Here is a 13,380-nt window from a genome sequence, read left to right as displayed (position 1 = left end):
AGGAGAAACTGAAACCCAGAGAGGACAAGTGACTTGGTCATGCAAGAAAGGGTGCGGAGGTGCAAGGGGCAGAGACTTGGGAGAAAGAGGAGGAGGAGAAGAGGTTGGGGTCACAGTCCTGGTGCCAGTCGCCTCCCAGTTCCTCACAGGTTCCAGCACCCCTGTAGGGGCTCCCAAATTGGCCCCGGCCCTGGGTATGGGCTCCATGGGGCCATGCGTTAAACCACTACTGAGTAGAGCAGAAGAATTGCTTATCACACGCCTGCTAATACACCGAAGAATGACATTCACTTTTCTTGCAACAGTGTTACATTGTTGACTGGTATTTAACTTGAGAGTCACTATGACCCCAGATGCCTTACCACAGTACTCCTTCTTCCTAGGCATTTTGTATGTGTGCAATTGATTGTTCCTTCCTCAGTGGAGTACTTTGCATTTGTTCTTACTGAATTTCATCCTATTTCCTTCAGACCATTTCTCCAGTTTCTCCAGATCTTTTTGAGGCTGACAACACTGTTGCTGCTGCAGGCCACTTTAGCACCAGATGTGAGAGCAAGGACCCACTCTCTTCTGTGTGATCAGTGCCTCCCCACCCCTGCCGCTAGCACCCGGGGATGAGGAGGAGGAGAAGGAGGAAGCAGCCTGACTGAGAATGCAGAGGGGTGAGGAGTGTGTGTGTGTGGGGGGGTAACACAGGGAGAGACAGGTGCAGGAACCAGAGTGTGAGAAGAAGCAGAGTGGGAGGGGGGAATGGTTGTCAGAAGTGGGGGGGAAGCAGTGGGGTACAGGAAACAGTGCGGAGCGGAAGGGACAGGTGGGACAGCAGAGGAGGAAATGGACTGGAGTTAACGAATGGCGGATCAGACTAGAGAGAGCGGCAGAGGGAGGCATATTGGTGTATATAGACATGAATGTGGGGGAGGATAGGAGCTGAAGGGGAGGGGTGGATATGAGAGAGGGGGACAGAGACAGGTTTGGGGCTGAAGGGACGAGGCATGGCCTTGTGCTTAGTGCTAGCCTGGGACCTGGGAGACACGGGTTTAATTCTGTCTTCTGCCACAGGCTTTCCATGTGGCTTTGGGCAAGTCACTTAGTCTCTACAGACTTCAGTTCCTCATCTGTAATAGGGGCATAATAGTACTTCCTTATCTCACAGCGGTGTTGTGTGGATAAATGCATTAGAGATTGTGAGGCATTCAGATAGTACCGTGGTAAAAGCTTGATAAATATATTACATGGTTGGGTGCAGGGGATGAAAGAAATGGGTCTCTGACCACTGGGGAATCCTCCCCTGCAGTTCCTAGAATTGATTTCCTTTAAAGAAATAAATAGTTGACAGAATTCTGCAATACTGAATTTTATTTAAAATCCATTAATCTTTCAGTTAAAAAAATTAGTCATATATCAGAAGCCTGTTTTTGTTTTATAAAGCAAATAAGTGTTCTTAGTAGAAAGAAATGAGAAATAATTTTAAGTTCTAGATTAGGACTCCACACCTGCAAATATTTATGGGACAAGTTTTCCCATTGACTTCACTGAATGCAGTTGGGCTATCCACAACCAGAAAGTTCTTTGTGTTTTTGCAGGATAAGGGCCTAAAGACTGGTTCTGCACTACTTTGTGATGCAATATTCCTATTGAAATCAAGGAGTGTAGCCTCAGCCCTGGAAGTTCCACAGTTACAAGTAAAATTAAAATAGGAAATATGGTCACATATAAAACTCTTCGCTCTCAAGCAGAAGAAGCCATCTGTGCTAATTAGAGAAATGGCCAACCAAATCAAATTGAAATGCATGTCTTAATATTTAGAGCAAGGTATTTCATACGAACAGGCTTATGGCAAAGGAAAGTAAATTTCAGACACAAATGCTGACATTGGAAGTTGTAAGCAGAAGTTTAAGGTTTCTTTCCCTGGTGCTTGATTGGACTTTGCATCCTGTAGATGAAGAAGAGTACGATGACATAGTACATGGTGCTTTTCAGGAGTAGGACAATGTATATTAAATACGCCGTCCTGTGCATGAAACTGTCTGTAATATCTACAACAAAATACAACAACAACAAGAACAACAAGTGGTTAATGTTGCATACTCTATAGCCGCAAAGAAAAATAACTATAAAACCACGTGTGATAGTGTAAGGTATACATGGTATATGATTGCAGTAATTATGCAATATGGCATAGGTATACATGGTATATGATTGGAAATGCACTGAATGCATCCAATGAAGTGAGCTGTAGCTCACGAAAACTTATGCTCAAATAAATTTGTTAGTCTCTAAGGTGTCACAAGTACTCCTTTTCTTTTTGGGAATACAGACTAACACTGGTGCTACTCTGAAACCTACATTTGTTCTGAATCTGTATCCAAGCAGCTGATCAATCAAGTGGTCTGATTTTCAGAAGTACTGAAATGACACTGAAATCAGTTGGGTCTTCAAGCTTTCAGCACCATTACGCCCCATTTGAAAAGTTTGGCTTTGAATACTTTTTGTAATTTAACATGTTAAATGTTAGATTAAGGACCAGTGGCATGTGTAGGTTAAAGAACAATGACCCATGAGGCATGTTAACAAAGCACAACAAATCCCACCAAAACATGTATTTCAGCAGGACTGCTACAACGTGAAACCTGAGCTGCCTGTGGGGATTAGGTTTTGGACCCTTTTGGTAACCCACAGCAGATGTTAACTTACAGCGACAGGTGCTGACTTTCTCTTTTCCAGGTGGGTGATCCACCCCACTCTATTGCTTTCCCTATGGTCCCACCCTGGCTCCGCTTCTTCTCCTCCCCGCTCTGCCCCCTTCCCCGTGGCCCCGCATCCCGCCCCACCTCTTCCCACCATGCTCTGCCCCCTCCCCTGAGCGTGCCCTGCCCTCACCCCACTTCTTCCTCCCCACCGGCTCCCGCCCCTCCCCCAATGCCTCCCACTAAACAGCTGATCGGCAGGTGGCTGGTGGGTACTTAGCACCCACTATTTTTTGTCCATTGGTACTCCAGCCCCAGAGCACCCCCAGAGTGGGAGTCTATCCACATCTAAAGTAATGATGTTTAGAGCTTTTAGAAAGAGAGAATATTATCTCTTTTGTCTTAACCATATCAAATAGTGCTTAATTCTTAACTGTATTGTATAAAAATGAGAATTACCTGTGGAAATCGTGGTGCTGTTTTCAGCATTCTTGATACAACCTCCCGTGGTTTGAGGCACTACAATGGTGTCTGAAAAGGTGTCTGATAAAAGCATAACATGTAAAAGGGATTTAATTGTCAAATGGGATTCTTGTTGAAAATGAAGGCATACTTTTCTTGATAGAAGTTCAAAGAGAAAGATGGTGAAAATATTATAACTACAGTGATTCAAATATGGAAAGTTTATATTTTAAAAAATGAGCACCGAGATTCTATCCCCAGAGTAAATGCTCAGTAGCAAGTAACTGATGTGCAAAACCAACTAGAGATAAAACTGGAAAAATGCATATGCTCCTGCAAGTGAGTACTTGTATGCCTTATATCGAGATTTAGGTACTGATGTTGCAATCAGATCAGTCAGTGCAAACCTCTGTGCCTGTTAGGAGCTCACTTGAAGTCTTTGGCATTTGCATGGGTGCAGAGGTCTGGACTAGCCGATCTGATTGCAGGTTCTGGACGTTGGCCCTTCTGTGTATGCAAGTTTCTGTTCATGTCGAGCCAGATGCATTTTGTCCCACCAAATTACTCAGTTGTGTTTGCCCCTTTGGAATGTGTACGTATACTCGTTAGATAAAAACCTGGCCACCTGGTTTTGTCTTGAGCCTGAGGCAGCCTGAGATTGTTGGCATTCAGGGTAGTGGTAATGTTATCTAATAGCTGTACAAGAGGCAGAAGAAAATAATCCTGATGAGGATACAGTCTAAGGCCCATCTCTTAGGTATTTTTGATTTTTATCTGCTGTAATTAATTTATTGTATCTCAGATAAGAACCAAACAGAAATTACTTCTCTTAATGCAAGAGAAAAGGGATTATCTTTTTCATTTTGGTTTCTGTAATTCTTCTGGTCTGTTTTAATAAGCTAGGTGCTGTGTGTGTTATTACTTTTGTTGCAATATGTATCCCTTGTTCAAAACCAAACACTGTAGGCCGGGTCCGTGGCTGGTGTAAATCTACAGAGCTCCATTGACTTCAGTGGAGTGTTGCTGTTTTGCACTAGCTGAGGATCTCAGCCAACATTTCATTCATTATAGAATGATTTTAAATTGGGGGAGAGGAGCCAAAACTGAGCTTTTGATGGAGGAGCTTCAGTGACAGCCAGCTTATGGAGAGATGGAAACTAATAGTGGCCTGGAGAGCGCAAACCCTTTCAGGAACAGTCATACATTTTACTGTTTTATTGTAAAGAAACAGTGAACTCTCTGAATATATATAGAACTAGTTTTAATAATATAGTATATACCTGGAGATTCAATTGGGAGAGAATCTTCTTTGCTTTCATGTTGATATTTGCAGCGATAATTCTTGTTGCTATTTTTATCTACGGTCAGCCAGCTGCTCATTGAGTATGAAGGTTGATCGTCACCAAGGGGCCAAATTTCCTCATGTATTGCATTATCCTCTGCATTCTTCTTGTGGCCTTCCCAAGTCACCTTAATAACATTTGGGTAAAAATCCTCAATGAGGCACATGTATGATACTTTCCCATCTTGTTCAGTAGAAGGAGGCAGGACCTGAATCTTTCTGGAATTGAGTTTTGCTTGTTTGTCTGGATTCATTTTAGAGAGAGAAATGAATTTGTTAGGAATTAAGTAAATTCAGAATTGCATTATACATTTCATGCTTTGCTTTTGAAGCAATAAAGATGGAATTCACAGATCTGAAAGCGGAAGCGATTTCTTGCATCCAATTCCTCCAACTTGCACTCAAGCACACAATCTCAACTCTGAGTTCAGCATGGGAACCATACCTCGTTGCCAAATGTATTTTACCTACTTTAAGTTGATAATTTTTTGTTACTGCCTATTAAATTCTGAAGATGGGAGTAAACTGTCCACTTATGAGTTACAGCTTTAGGGAGTTAGAATTGCAGAAGTTTATATGCTTGAATCGAATGCAGGTTTTTGTGGAACAGTAGATCTGTGAGTGCTTACTAACATAGCTTTCAAACTCAAAATATATTAAACACTTGTTGAATGAATGCTGAGTACAGCTTTATATTCTGATTCATTTCAAAACATTTGTGACTTTGAAAATCTCCCCTTTATTTACCCAAAATGTGTATGTAAAAGACACCATGATAAGGAGAGGAAGGGTACAGCTACACCACAGTAAAAGACCCGCAGCACGACCACAACTGGCCCAAGTCTCCTGATTCTGACTTGCAGGGCTGAGGTTGTGCTGCTAAAAATTGCAGTGTAGATGTTTAGGTTTGAGCTGGAGCGCAAGCTCTGAAACCCAACAACAGAGGTGGCCTAAGAGCCCAGGCTCCAGTCAGAGCCTGAATGTCTGCACTGCAGTTTTTAGCACCAAAGCCTGAGCCCCACGAGCCCAAGTCAATTGACCCAGGCTCAGAGACTTGGTGTAACAGGATTTTTATTACAGTGTAGATGTATCTGAAGCGGAGGATATTAAAGATTCCACAAACCTTTTAATATGGCCTCTTTTTAAAAAACACTAGAATATTCTATCAGGAGATTAATTTGCCCTGAACTAACTGTGTATACTATTTAAGAACCTGGGCTAGCACCTTTAAAATGAGAGTTAGAAAAGTAATCTTTAAGCCTTTTCCACACTAAGAAACGGAACTGTCAAGGTTCCTTCCCCACTCCGAACGCTAGGGTACAGATGTGGGGACCTGCATGAAAAACCTCCTAAGCTTCTCTTTACCAGCTTTGGTCAAAACTTCCCCAAGGTACAAAATATTCCACCCTTTGTCCTTGGATTGGCCACTACCACCACCAAACAAATACTGGTTACTGGGGAAGAGCTGTTTGGACACGTCTTTCCCCCCAAAATACTTCCCAAAACCTTGCACCCCACTTTCTGGACAAGGTTTGGTAAAAAGCCTCACCAATTTGCCTAGGTGACTACAGACCCAGACCCTTGGATCTTAAGAACAATGAACAATCCTCCCAACACTTGCACCCCCCTTTCAAGGGAAATGTTGAATAAAAAGCTTCACCAATTTGCATAGGTGACCACAGACCCAAACCCTTGGATCTGAGAACAATGAAAAAGTATTCAGTTTTCTTACAAGAAGACTTTTAATAGAAATAGAAGTAAATAGAAATAAGGAAATCCCCCTGTAAAATCAGGATGGTAGATACCTTACAGGGTAATTAGATTCAGAACATAGAGAACCCCTCTAGGCAAAACCTTAAATTACAAAAAAGATACACAGACAGAAATAGTTATTCTATTCAGCACAATTCTTTTCTCAGCCATTTAAAGAAATCATAATCTAACACATACCTAGCTAGATTTCTTACTAAAAGTTATAAAAGTCCACTCCTGGTCTATCCCCGGCAGAAACAGCATATAGACAGACACACAGACCCTTTGTTTCTCTCCCTCCTCCCAGCTTTTGAAAGTATCTTGCCTCCTCATTGGTCATTTTGGTCAGGTGCCAGTAAGGTTACCTTTAGCTTCTTAACCCTTTACAGGTGAGAGGATTTTTTTTCTCTGGCCAGGAGGGATTTTAAAGAAGTTTACCCTTCCCTTTATATTTATGACAGGAACCATTTTGAATTTTTTTTATCAATTATTCGCCTTAAAATGATATAAGAACATACAAGATATATTCTATTGTAGACCCGGCCGATACAACTTCAGGGGAAATGTTGCTGAACGCTGTTTTGGGAAATTACAGTAAATATCTTAACATGTATCCCTCAATGACAAATATCAATTCCGAAATTAGCAAGGATGATGCATCCTGAAATGACTTTGTTCATGTATTTGGCCAACGTATTGGAACGTTATGCTTAAGGCTCAACACCTCTGAAAATCACGCCACTTAAATACCCCAATAAGTATTTAGGAGCCTAACTTTAGTCAACCACTTCTGAAAATCTTGATTCTGAAGCATTATTAATAATGGAGCTCTCAACAGAACTCAGCGATCAAATCTTGCTGAGGAATAGAGAGAATGTTGCTGCTCGTGTCCAAATCCCGAAACTGATGAGCAAAGTGCCAATCAGTGAACTTCTGCTGTATCTCCTGAATTATTTTTAAATAATTCTGCCACAGTATTAAATTTGTCACTCTTGGAGTAGAGCTGATCAAAAAAAATTGCAAAAAAATCACTTCATGAAATTTATAAAAATTGCTGCCTGCTATAAATGGATGAAACAGAACCAAAATATTTTTATTAAAAGTCTGAACTAGAAAGGATAAAAATATTATTTGATCCCTGAATTTCTGTAAGTACATGAAAAAATAAATTCTGAACTAGACCAAAAAAGACTTCCATATTAAAATCGCTATCTGTCTGCTCGTTTCATATGGGTGACAGTAAACAATACATTTTTTTTAAACAGTATATTGAATGTACTAGTTATCAGAAGAAGTGAGCAGGTTGAAAACACATCTACTGCCACTAATATCTGTTTCCTGTTTGTTACTGTGGGATAGAACCAAGAGACTAAGGTTCCCAACCCAGCTAACAGCTAAAGAAGTGTTCTCTGCAGAACGAGGCAAGATTCTCATGTTATAAATGTCCATCACAAAGAAGAAACAGAAGGTTGTTGATATTTCAGTAGTGTCAGAGGTCCCCAAATGGGCATTATGTATCTTTTGCATTCTCCATTTGTTCCAACACTTAATTAGAGGTGAACAATTAGAGTCCATTTAACAAAATAGTTGACCTATTTGCCACAAAACATTTATTTGGAATTTTTAAAGGCAGCAAGAAGGGATTTAGGTGCCCAAATCCCTTTCAGATTCAAGCTCCTTTAATAATGTCAGCTGTTGTCTTTAGTCAACTAAGACACAAATAGATTAATAAATACTAAGGCCCTGCTCCCACAAAGTCTTACACATGTGCTTAATTTTATGCTTTGTGAGTAGTCCCACTGATGTCAAAGCTTGTGAATTTTCCTTTTCTAAAATGATTCCAGCTTATTTTTGTGCTGTCTGGCTTTTCTAGAGTTTTCTGAATCTATCTTGAATGGAACCAAACAATAACCCTGTAACTAGGGTTGTGTCAAAAAGTATTTAAAATATCTAAAAATTTAGAAGCAAATGAAGACAGCTGAGATGTTAGACTACCTAACCAAAAAAAAAAAAATACCTTCATTAAAGAACTTTCCCTCATTTTGGAAATTGTCACCAATTAAGGGAATTGATTTTTCAGTTCTTTTCAATTTAGATGCTCATGCTCTGGTACAAATTAGTTCAACATTTGGAGCTCAATCTTACATTCTATGTGCACCAAAAACACCCAGGAATACAGGATTGGGCTTGACCAGTAGGTTTACCAAATGATTTACTCACTCAAGTCTTGTTTGTATTCAAAAAACCTTTACATAGCTTCCTGTCCAGTGATGTTGTGCTTTGCAAAAACTAATGATTATTTCTGGCATTTCTCATTAGATGTTTTTAGAAATTGGAGTCACATTTACATGTTGACAGTTTTGCAAACACTTGCATTTTTTTTTGTATTTGTACATGGTTAGATGGATGTCTATCCAATATAAAATCTGAATTTTGTACATATATAAGCAGAATGTGTGTTTGCATAAGTGGCTGTGCAGATGCATTAGCAAAATCAGTTTTAAATTTCTGGCCTCAGTTTAGATTTCTGGCTTCACTGCTCTAAAATCCCTTGAGGCCAATGAGATTTTTCTCCTTTGGCTTCAATGGGCTTTGCATAAGACATTTGAAGAAGATCAGACCCTTAATTTCCAAGTCAAATATAGTTTCCAGTGTGGAGCTATTGTTGTTTTGGTCCAACTTAACTTTTCAAAACACCTTGCTTGTCTAATTTAAGTGGAACTTTTAACAAGGAAGGCACGTTGTAAAAGGATAGAATGTGATATATTATTATTTTAAGTATCACTTCTCTTTTTTTGTAAGATGGCAATTGACTTTGGGTCCTTTGGTTTCACTCCTTGCTCAAAAGAAATTCCTATTAGTTTCAATGGGAGGTTTTCTAAAGGGAGAATTGCAGGGTTAAGTTGTGAGTGACTCACTGCTAACTATTTTTGTGTGTGTTTGCAATCTGCATGCCACTTATAGGTAAACTATCACACTTAAATAACACTGATGTACTATTTGAGAACAAAGGCCTTTATGCCGTCAGAATTTATTAAAAAATAAGTAAATGGCATGCTTGTAATTTTAATTTTGCATTATGTGCTTGGTCTACCAAAGTGCCGAATGTGCCTTTGAAGTTCTGAACACTTCTCATTTCCCACTGAAACCAATAAATATTGAGGACACTCAGTACCTGGTATTATTTACACCGAAAAGAGCAAAGGATTGTTATGACATTTCTCTATTGCGAGCCAGTGACTTACAATTTCATTAACATTAGTGTTGTTAATAAATTATTACACTCGTAATAACATTTTTGACTCTTTACATTCTTGCATTGAGATAAATGATTGAGCTTAATATGATAGATTTTGCCATTATGAAACATTTAAAATAGTTTGTCTGAAAACTCACTCGTTATGACAAGTTTTGTGCCAGTTTCAAATATTTTTGCAGCTCCCACAGTGTCGCAACTTACTACAAAATCTGCCCAAGACATTTCTATTCAGAGGGATCAGATCTGAACAAATATTGCTAAATAGGCACAACTGAGAGCCAATGGTGAAAATTTCAATATATTTATGTAATACCATACATTGGTATTTTCAAATATTGTATATTAATATTAATTTGGTAGCTTTTAAATTCGGTTTAACAGAAAATCATTCACTTCATTGACTAGAGAGGATCTCGTTGACATTTGAGACCTATTGTTAGACTTGTATTTTCTCTTGCCTTGTGGATTGATGGAAAAGGATATTTCAGTTAAATTCTGCTGGATGCTTAGTGGTTTTGTCCCTCTACTGTCAGAGTGGTCGAATGGGTGCATTTTAAAAATTTCAATATAAATAAACATATAATTAGAAAAAAAATTTACAGTACACTGTGACCTATCCCCTTTTCTCAAGATGTTTCATGACATCTTTCCACCCATCAAACACTATTTTGAATGATTTCCTGAATGGTTTCAAATGTAAAACTGTCTAATCCAATTTTGCTTTCCTGTGCAGTATAATTAAAAGGAATCGTAAAACGCCAGTAGGCTTGGGGATTGGTTATATTCCTATTGAAGTCTCAATGACAAAGAAGAGAGATACTTTGAGATGCATATTTTAACAACCTAAATGTAGCTGGCCCTATGGAACTTTATGCAACAAGGGCCAAATCCTAGTTCGACTTTCTATAGCACATGTTGCATAGAGTCTCGCTGATATAGACAGGCTACAAAATATGTTGGGCCAAATTCTCGAGAGAGCAGAGATTGAGTTGTACTGATGTAATGAGAGGAGAATTTGATTCAGACTATAGAATATCTTCCTTCATATTGCTTGAGTTTGTTGTTGAGAACAATCACTCATTTAATTGTTGCAAAATTTGGAAAATTCCGTGTCTTATGACAACAGTATTTCAATATGTTGGGGAAGAAACCCGCTGTACCATGCAGTGTGCCTAAATTAGTCCAGAACTGACAGGGACTCTGATCCTGAGGTACTGAGTTGCCTCAACTCCCTTCGAAGTCAGTGGCAGACCAGAACCTCTCAGGACTGGGCTCACAATGCATGTTACAAGCTCAATCCTATACTTATTAAAATATGGGGAATTTTAATGCTGGATCAGACCCTTTCATTCCTGCACCCCTCCACTCTTTTGTGATGGCATATTATGTTTTAGTATGAATTTGAACTGATTTTGTGCAATAGAAAATTACAATACTAATCTAAAATGCTTATGTCAGTAATCACATATACAGTATTCACAAATATTTGTTCTCTTGGTTCCAGTGCTCATCCTTTCTCCCAAACCTTTCACCTGCCCCTATGCCACCCACTGAGCAGGCGTTTTGGCCAGTTGATCTCACTAGTCACAGACCCACTAGCCATTCCATGCCCTCACCACTCACCTATCCCTGATCCCCACAGTTCTTTGGTGCACAGGGGTACCCCAGTATAGTCTCTTTGGCTTGCCCCCCCACAGAGAATGGAACTATGGATGTTCTCCTGGTCTGGGGTATAGACCCCTACACAAGAGATGATTATTCAGATGATTACTCTGTCACATGTACCTTGTGTTTATGTAAAAAAAGCACACCTTTTTATTCCACATTATTATATGGAATCAACAAGATTTATTGCATTTTGGCCTATGTTTTGGCCTTTAATTAAGTGCAAGCTTAAATACGTTGCTGAATATGAATGGAAACATGCTTAAGTGCCTTCCTGAACTGGAGTTTTTTTTAGGAAAGAAAACACAATTGCATTAAGATATTACTACTTTAAATGTACCTTTTAATGCTACATAACGGCCAGATCCTCCAAGTGCTGATCATCCTCAACTCCTATTTAAATGAGCGAGCATTAAAGAAGCTCAACAACTGATATGACGGGGTGCTAAATACATGGTATTGTACAAAAACCATAAGTTCTACATTTCACATTTACTGCTAACAATGGGTGGTTCCACTTCAGAATATCTTTGCATAATGATCTCACAGTGTGACAATACCAAACAAGATCTCCAAACAGTTTACATCATTCTCATTGATTACGCAAGCGTAACTGGTTCGTTCTGAATTAGAGAGACTAGAATGGGTGAAATCCTGACCCCACTGAAATCAATTGCAGTTTTGACCTTGACTTTAGTGGGATCAGGATTTCACCCAGTATATTTATGAATAGCTTGCTTTTGTCGTGGATAACAAGCATGGTAAATACCCAGAGTAAATGTATGCTTGGAAAACATCTTGAGAAACTTACTTGAAACCAACAGTTTGGTGCCAGAGCCAAAGTACTTTACTCCATACTCACATCATTGAAATCCTCTACAAAAACTAATGAATCATGAAGGTATGAATTTCACTGAATTCAAATTCTGACGTTCATATTTTAAATACAAAGTCCACAATCTAAACAAGGCTTGCTATCGGCTACTTAATTGTGGGAGTATTAAATTGAGTTTATGCGCTTTGTGAATTCCTGTGCCACCTTCCACCAAAAATGGTTTTTGTTCCTTGAAATACATCTCGGCATGGAAGATTGAGTGCGGTGAATTCCTGGTCATCACACACTTTCATTAATTTCAGTGGATGAGCAGGATTTAGTCCTATGATCTCCAGTGTGCCTGGATAGGAGGGATGGTGTTGTGGTTAAAGCACCAGAGTGAGACTCAGGAGATTTGCCTTTTTTTCTGGCTCTCCCTCTCTGCCCTTTGTCAAAGCACAATCTCTGTGTTTCACTTTACATTTTAACATGCTCTTAATGTATAGTTTAGAAAATGACATTTGTTACGTACTCAACATTAACTAGCACTTGCATTATTGATTGGACTGTTTCTGTAGCTTTAATCAGATAAATAATATTATACGCAAAAGGGAAAAGATACTTTTGGTAAAACAACTTTCCGAGAACCTGAAGACAGTTGCACCTTCGGCAATTTTCCTCCGTTAATCATCGTACACTGATATAGTCCTAACAATAACAAACTTTTTAAGAATCCCACACCTGCTAAATTGAAACCTGTGCTGTGAATTTTACACTTGTTGGCATTTGTACTCTCTTTCAATGGAGTTGCAAGAGAGATGAACTTGGCCCAATGTTTTAAATGTAAAGCTCTCCATTTCCCTCCTTCCCGATTCTTAACAGCTATTCAGTAAATATTCCAGCCTTTTACTCTTGTATTCACTTGACTCGTTAGGATCATATACTGTCCTCAGTGAACCCAGTGGTGTCCTTGGGAGTTCTAGACACAGGTCAAGAGCAAAACACGGATTATGTGCAAATTCCTTGTTTAATATTTATTTATTCGGTCCAATTTTTTTGTCCCTTGATTCTATTTACCAAAAGAAAAACAACCAAGAATAAAAATACTTACGCGAAACAACTAGTTTGGTTCCTGTGCCAAAGTACTTGATCCAGCTTGAAGTGTCACGTTGACTTTTCATATTACAAGAAGCTGTGGTACTCTGACCAAAATGGGGAAAATACTTCGAATGAAGCATTCCTGCTTTCTTGACTGTTTGGAGAATTTAATGATTTCACATTTTTGTGCCCCCATAAAGCTGATACATAAATTCTCTTCCCAGTCACTCTATTTACTTGTCCTTCCAGCTTTTCTGCTAATTAATCCTCACTCCTTTAAAATGGCAACTAGATTACA

At 39.1% G+C, this 13,380-nt stretch overlaps 1 gene segment (V, D, J or C); it reads right to left on the bottom strand.

Moving 5' to 3' along the window:
- Positions 1-1,896: 1,896 nt before the first annotated feature.
- Positions 1,897-13,165, bottom strand: LOC311516764 (T-cell receptor gamma chain C region DFL12-like). The segment is given in 4 exons: positions 13,096-13,165; positions 4,433-4,738; positions 3,150-3,221; positions 1,897-2,039 (listed from the first exon to the last, which is right to left on the bottom strand).
- Between the last annotated feature and the right edge of the window lie 215 nt (positions 13,166-13,380).

Source organism: Lepidochelys olivacea (assembly GCF_965140295.1).
Source record: "Lepidochelys olivacea isolate rLepOli2 genome assembly, chromosome: 2".
Lineage (NCBI taxonomy): Eukaryota > Metazoa > Chordata > Testudines > Cheloniidae > Lepidochelys > Lepidochelys olivacea.
Note: the sequence above shows the minus strand (reverse complement) of the source record. Positions and strands in the feature narration are given on the sequence as shown.